Source organism: Alosa pseudoharengus, unplaced genomic scaffold (assembly GCF_046254945.1).
Source record: "Alosa pseudoharengus isolate Yale_2024_CS ecotype anadromous, Long Island Sound unplaced genomic scaffold, YU_APseudo_1.1 YU_APseudo_1.1_scf_24, whole genome shotgun sequence".
NCBI classification, from domain to species: domain Eukaryota; kingdom Metazoa; phylum Chordata; class Actinopteri; order Clupeiformes; family Clupeidae; genus Alosa; species Alosa pseudoharengus.
This window is the reverse complement of record NW_027468689.1, coordinates 3,797,790-3,805,444: the sequence shown is the minus strand read 5'-3', so window position 1 is coordinate 3,805,444 and position 7,655 is coordinate 3,797,790. Positions and strand designations below refer to the sequence as shown.

The following is a 7,655-nucleotide window of genomic DNA, read 5'->3' as shown; positions in this document are numbered from 1 at the left end:
GTGTTTCCCTGGAGCCAGCAGGGACTAGGGTAGACCCAGGAGAGCTCACGTAGGCTGGGTACTTACTCAGACCTGACACACACACACACACACACACACACACACACACACACACACACATACACACTGTACTGAGTCACCCAAAAAAACAGAGGGAGGGAGGAGGGGTAGGTACAGAGAAGGAATGCAGAAGAAAACAAGAATGTAAGAGAAAGAGAGAGAGAAAGAGAGAGAAAGAGAGAGAGAGAGAGGGAGAGGAAGAAAGAGGGAGATTTGGAGGGAGAGAGAGAGGGAGAGGGGGGCTAGGCACAGAGAGGGAATGCAGAAGAGAGCAAGAGAGAGATGGAAGAAGGGGGGGGATATGGGGGGATGAGGATGAAAGAATGATGGCAGTCACAGAGAAAGATAATGGGAGAAAGGAGAGTGTGTTTGAGAGATTAGATCATTTTATTTTTATGTTATTCAAAATAAGCCTCTAAATGTCAAAGCATGTGTGTGCATTAGATGGGGGAATGGAAGGAGGCAAGCCACAAGAGCACCACAACACATCCAAGATGTTTCTTCACTATCATCACGATGCTATTCACTATCATCACGATGCTATTCACTATCAGACAGTGCAAGCCCATATGGCTGGTCTGCGAACACCATGCATTTCTAAAAAGCACCAGATCCTGGTCTGCGAACACCATGGATTTCCAAAGGACACCAGATCCTGGTCTGCAAACACCATGCATTTCCAAAAGACACCAGATCCTGCAATGGATGTGCAGAAAAATAAAATGAGTAGCATTGTAACATTATTGTCAGTTTAATGGTCAATCTTGCTTTCTCTTCTGACATAAATGGCCATCTTGGCTTGACCCAAAGTCAAGCTCAGCAGTTTTACACTCATTCTGTCTGAGCCCAACATTTTTCAAAGCGAAATGAAAATGTCCATCGAGAACTCCTCACTAAAGCAATTGAACAAACGCTGCGAGATCAGGAACAAGGGGTTCCGTCTTACACAATGCAATAAGGCATGAAAAACAGACAGAAACAACAAACACGAGAGAGAGAAAGAGAGAGAGAGAGAGAGAGAGAGAGAGAGAGAGAGAGAGAGAGAGAGAGAGGTGCATGATGTTTTGCTTTCTGTCTTTACACACTACTACGTACATGTATGCTTTGGCAATACAAATTGTATTTTTTGTCATGCCAATGAAGCTCAATTGAATTGAATTGAATTGAATTTGAGAGAGAGAGAGAGATGAGGGGGTGGGGGAGGGAGAGAACATTGGGAAGACAGAGGGCATGGAGACAGGCAGTCTGAAGAGAGTGAAAGCAATGTCAAGGAGATGGTGTGTGTGTGTGTGTGTGTGTGTGTGTGTGTGTGTGTGTGTGTGTGTGTGTGTGTGTGGACCGAGTGCTTCAGACAGAAGGACAGAAGGAATTGAAAGAACCAGAATTCATGTGTGTGTGGTGTGTGTGTGTGAGAGTGAGAGAGAGAAGGGGGGAGTGAGAGAGAGAGAGAGAGAGAGAGAGAGAGAGAGAGAGAGAGAGAGAGAGAGAGAGACTCAGGTGGTGCAGTCCTCATCATCAGTGTCCTGCCTCATTCTAAGTCTCATATTCAGTTCCCCTCTTAAACTGGGCCCAACATCTGACCACACACACGCACACACACACACACACACACACACCTTTACCTACACCTACAGACTCACACCACATCTGACCACACAGATCATCACAGAGTGTATCTGACCACACAGCTCAGCTTATCATAGAGCACCTGACATCCTATCTCCTTCTTGACCAGTCGCTGACCACAGAGCATCCATCCATTCTCTAAATCCTGAGGTGTGTTAGGCGAATGTTAGGCGAACGTTTGCAAACAGTTTTCCGTTTGCCAGGAGTTTTCGGCGAACGATCGCGATTAACTGCAAACAGTCTGAGGAGGTAGTTCTCCATGAACAACTGCAAACAGTCTGAGGAGGTAGTTCTCCACGAACATACAGTGGAACTGGACGCAAGTTTGATGCAATTACTGTTACAATGGAATGTTGACACCAAACCGTTCAAAAAAGTGAAGGATCACCACACGCTCAGTGTGCGGTGATCCTTGACTTTTTCGAATCTTATTGATGACTGCACATCACCAGCACCTGGAGGACTGTGCATAGGAACTTCATCCTTTTTACCAAATCTTCAAATTTAACTGTTCAAAGAAAACATGTGTGTGTGTGTGTGTGTGTGTGTGTGTGTGTGTGTGAGAGAGACTGCTCTGAAAAAGCCCCTATGGTGTGTTTCCCTGGAGCCAGCAGGGACTAGGGTAGACCCAGGAGAGCTCACGTAGGCTGGGTACTTACTCAGACCTGACACACACACACACACACACACACACACACACACACACACACACATACACACTGTACTGAGTCACCCAAAAAAACAGAGGGAGGGAGGAGGGGTAGGTACAGAGAAGGAATGCAGAAGAAAACAAGAATGTAAGAGAAAGAGAGAGAGAAAGAGAGAGAAAGAGAGAGAGAGAGAGGGAGAGGAAGAAAGAGGGAGATTTGGAGGGAGAGAGAGAGGGAGAGGGGGGCTAGGCACAGAGAGGGAATGCAGAAGAGAGCAAGAGAGAGATGGAAGAAGGGGGGGGATATGGGGGGATGAGGATGAAAGAATGATGGCAGTCACAGAGAAAGATAATGGGAGAAAGGAGAGTGTGTTTGAGAGATTAGATCATTTTATTTTTATGTTATTCAAAATAAGCCTCTAAATGTCAAAGCATGTGTGTGCATTAGATGGGGGAATGGAAGGAGGCAAGCCACAAGAGCACCACAACACATCCAAGATGTTTCTTCACTATCATCACGATGCTATTCACTATCATCACGATGCTATTCACTATCAGACAGTGCAAGCCCATATGGCTGGTCTGCGAACACCATGCATTTCTAAAAAGCACCAGATCCTGGTCTGCGAACACCATGGATTTCCAAAGGACACCAGATCCTGGTCTGCAAACACCATGCATTTCCAAAAGACACCAGATCCTGCAATGGATGTGCAGAAAAATAAAATGAGTAGCATTGTAACATTATTGTCAGTTTAATGGTCAATCTTGCTTTCTCTTCTGACATAAATGGCCATCTTGGCTTGACCCAAAGTCAAGCTCAGCAGTTTTACACTCATTCTGTCTGAGCCCAACATTTTTCAAAGCGAAATGAAAATGTCCATCGAGAACTCCTCACTAAAGCAATTGAACAAACGCTGCGAGATCAGGAACAAGGGGTTCCGTCTTACACAATGCAATAAGGCATGAAAAACAGACAGAAACAACAAACACGAGAGAGAGAAAGAGAGAGAGAGAGAGAGAGAGAGAGAGAGAGAGAGAGAGAGAGAGAGGTGCATGATGTTTTGCTTTCTGTCTTTACACACTACTACGTACATGTATGCTTTGGCAATACAAATTGTATTTTTTGTCATGCCAATGAAGCTCAATTGAATTGAATTGAATTGAATTTGAGAGAGAGAGAGAGATGAGGGGGTGGGGGAGGGAGAGAACATTGGGAAGACAGAGGGCATGGAGACAGGCAGTCTGAAGAGAGTGAAAGCAATGTCAAGGAGATGGTGTGTGTGTGTGTGTGTGTGTGTGTGTGTGTGTGTGTGTGTGTGTGTGTGTGTGTGTGGACCGAGTGCTTCAGACAGAAGGACAGAAGGAATTGAAAGAACCAGAATTCATGTGTGTGTGGTGTGTGTGTGTGAGAGTGAGAGAGAGAAGGGGGGAGTGAGAGAGAGAGAGAGAGAGAGAGAGAGAGAGAGAGAGAGAGAGAGAGAGAGAGAGACTCAGGTGGTGCAGTCCTCATCATCAGTGTCCTGCCTCATTCTAAGTCTCATATTCAGTTCCCCTCTTAAACTGGGCCCAACATCTGACCACACACACGCACACACACACACACACACACACACCTTTACCTACACCTACAGACTCACACCACATCTGACCACACAGATCATCACAGAGTGTATCTGACCACACAGCTCAGCTTATCATAGAGCACCTGACATCCTATCTCCTTCTTGACCAGTCGCTGACCACAGAGCATCCATCCATTCTCTAAATCCTGAGGTGTGTTAGGCGAATGTTAGGCGAACGTTTGCAAACAGTTTTCCGTTTGCCAGGAGTTTTCGGCGAACGATCGCGATTAACTGCAAACAGTCTGAGGAGGTAGTTCTCCATGAACAACTGCAAACAGTCTGAGGAGGTAGTTCTCCACGAACATACAGTGGAACTGGACGCAAGTTTGATGCAATTACTGTTACAATGGAATGTTGACACCAAACCGTTCAAAAAAGTGAAGGATCACCACACGCTCAGTGTGCGGTGATCCTTGACTTTTTCGAATCTTATTGATGACTGCACATCACCAGCACCTGGAGGACTGTGCATAGGAACTTCATCCTTTTTACCAAATCTTCAAATTTAACTGTTCAAAGAAAACATGTGTGTGTGTGTGTGTGTGTGTGTGTGTGTGTGTGTGTGTGTGTGTGTGTGTGTGTGTGTGTGCGCGTGTGTGTGTATTTGTGTCTGTAATGCCCCTTCCCCCTGTCACTGACAGGAGGGTATTCTTCCATTCTCCACTATCTTACTCTGGACCTGTAGCAAACCCTCCCCACCCCCTCTTTCTGATGTGACCCTCTGACCTGCTGTCGGTAATGGAGCAGCTTTGCTGTCTGTTGGCATACACACACACACACACACACACACACACATACACACACACACACACACACACACACACACACACACACAGCATCTGAGGATCCAGCTGAGTGTGTGAGAGTCCAGCTCATCTCATCCATCAGCCTCCTGCAGCTCATTAGGCTGAGTCTGGGGTTGTGTGTGTGTGTGTGTGTGTGTGTGTGTGTGTGCTCATGTCGGAGACTCCACCACACCACAACATATCACACCACACCTCACCACCACATCACTTCACTGCCACTGCTTCTGTTTCCAGCCCTCACCTGCCATAGCCTGGCTAGCGCCACCACTTCTCAATGAGACGTGGTCTGGGAACCAAACGTTCATTTTCTCGTTTTTTGAAAAAAATGCCCAGATCCATTTATTGGGTGCCACGGATGTCTATCAAATGCGTCTGTGCATAGCTCATCATCGTCTTGCTTTCCCCCTTGTTCTGTGATTGGTCTCCTATCTCAGGCGAAAATTTGCTCCATGGTCTCCAGGCTGCCTTAGCAGCGTGAATCAAATCGCGCGCAAGGCAGCATGGGAACACCCAGGCTACACCTGCCATAGATATGGACCCAATCTAGTCTAGATAGTTTAGATGTGGATGTGATCTTGTCCATGGACCTGATCTAGACTATAGGCTATATGGACCTGGTCTAGTCTATGGGCCTGGTCTCGTCTAGATAGACCTGATCTTGTCTAGATATGGACCTGATATAGTCTATGGACCTGATCTAGACTAGATGTGGACCTGGTCTAGTCTATGGACCTGATCTAGTCTAGATAGTTTAGATGTGGATGTGATCTTGTCCATGGACCTGATCTAGACTATATATGGTCCTGGTCTAGTCTATGGACCTGATCTAGTCTAGGTGTGGACCTGATCTAGTCTAGGTGTGGACCTGGTCTGGTTCAAATAGAGCAGATCTGGCTCTGATCTGGCTCTGATCCGGCCCTGATCCGGCCCTTATGTAGGCTACACGTGTCCTGCGCTGGAGCTGGTGGCTCTGTGTGTAAGTCCAGCTCCACTCCCGGAGTCAACTGTGATCCAAACATCTGTCACCTGATCACCATTACTCTCACACACACACACACACACACACACACACACACACACACACACACAGCTGAATGCAAAGCATACGTGCATCTGGAACATGTCACTAAAGGCCACGGGGATATTCTTCACTGAGCACATCCACGGAGATGTGGTAAAGAGCGCGAGCGACGCTCATGCGTTTTTTTAGGGGGGCAGTACGAGTCGAGCACAGAACATTGAGCAGTTCTTTCACGTACGAGTTCGGGAGAAAGCTATTTCAGCACCAGGAGCACGAGCGATCCGTCCCTTTACCGCGGCGCACGGAGGAACCAGATATCCACAGTACCACCTTGTGGCTTTTCGGTGAACTTGCAGATCAGTTTAGCGCCACAAAACAGCGTCGAAGGGGACCGCAGCCTGTCTGATGTGCTGTCTCCTAACGAGAGGATGAGGAAACACTAAGAGCAAGCGGGGCTACGGACAGTGGACGGGAGTCACGGAGAGATTCGTCATTAGCTCGCACCATGCCCAGGAGCCTTGGTCCAGATGTGACGTGTGTGTTCACAACGCCAGCTGGAGAAATACTGGGGACTGACTGAGTGATGCGTGCGTGTGTGTGTGTGTGTGTGTGTGTGTCCTTGAAGACGACTGGCAGTTGAGGCTGTTGCTTCTCATCATCCAAATGGTGGTCCGGTGGCCGTTACCACCACAAACATCACGTTTATTTACTCGTCTCGCGCTGCCGACTACGTTTCTCTCGTTCTGAAAACAACTGTTTCCACTCATCTTCAAATTCAGCAGCTGTAACAATTAGTCATAAAGACTAGCTACAAGTTGTATTCTTAATGTTTTACAAATGACGAGAGCACAGACACGTATTGGAACTTCAAATAAATCCAGCGGAATCGTTTGCCCCAAATGAGCAAGGCTTTAGTGATGCGGTAGCCTGCGACCAACAGGACCGCTTGTTGAAAATAGGGCTTCAACCTGTCCGGAACATCACCATGCTATCAGCGAGGTGCTTTCTGCCATTGTCAACTACCATCAGAAATGTCTAAAGGCCTGTTAATACTTGTCACGCCCGTCAGTCACCGTCCGTTATCTTAGCAAAAAGAGACGGAAACAGGTTGCGTGCACTTTCTCCTCATATCGGAATGGAATGCCCTACAGCGGGACCAATGTGGGATTTCATACGCAAAACATGTCTACCCGCGCACACATCCCGACAAAAAACGGGACTCACAGCCAGAAGCGGATGAAAAAAAGACACCTAAACAGACATTTCCTGCCGGATATTTATGAAAGTAAAACTCAGGAGAATTGGCTGCTGTTGTTGCCATCAGCTCGCGCCGCTTACCTTTGCGGTTTCTGCATCATGTCGCTCTGCTCATTTAGTCCTGACTTCATGGGTCGGAGCTGAAAGCACACACACACACACACACAAACACACACTCACTCACTCACTCGCTCACATACACACATACGCGCACACACACCACGCCAGGCGAAATAAAACTCCCGTCTGTTGCCCTGGTACAATCCAAACGCGATCTCACAGCCCAAACGACATAGGAGACACCACGAAATTTCAGCTCAGAAGTGCGGCGATAGCATCCCACTCGTATATGACCTACATACAATCAAGTAATGTACTCTGGTCGCAGCAGAGTGCCTGTGGACGGCAGAGAGGCTCACTGCCTTCATAGACAGAGAAAGAAGGAGAGAGGAGCGCAAAAAAAGAGACGAAGGGGAGAGGGAACCGAGGCCGTACCAGTCGCTCCCCGCCTCTCTCTCTCTCTCTCTTCCCCCGTCTCCGGCAGCCATTGGCCTGCGCGGAGAGAAATTTACAAAGCCCACAGCCAATGGTTTGCCGCATTTTTGCCGTCA

At 47.6% G+C, this 7,655-nt stretch overlaps 1 protein-coding gene across 1 annotated transcript in view; it reads right to left on the bottom strand.

Moving 5' to 3' along the window:
• The window catches only part of nlgn4xa (neuroligin 4 X-linked a), a 110,847-nt gene extending 103,478 nt beyond the window's left edge, over positions 1-7,369 (bottom strand). The window contains exon 1 of the mRNA XM_076302866.1: positions 7,126-7,369. The gene's annotated coding sequence lies outside the window, so the exon portion shown is untranslated. The remainder of the gene's footprint in view (positions 1-7,125) is intronic.
• Positions 7,370-7,655: the final 286 nt, after the last annotated feature.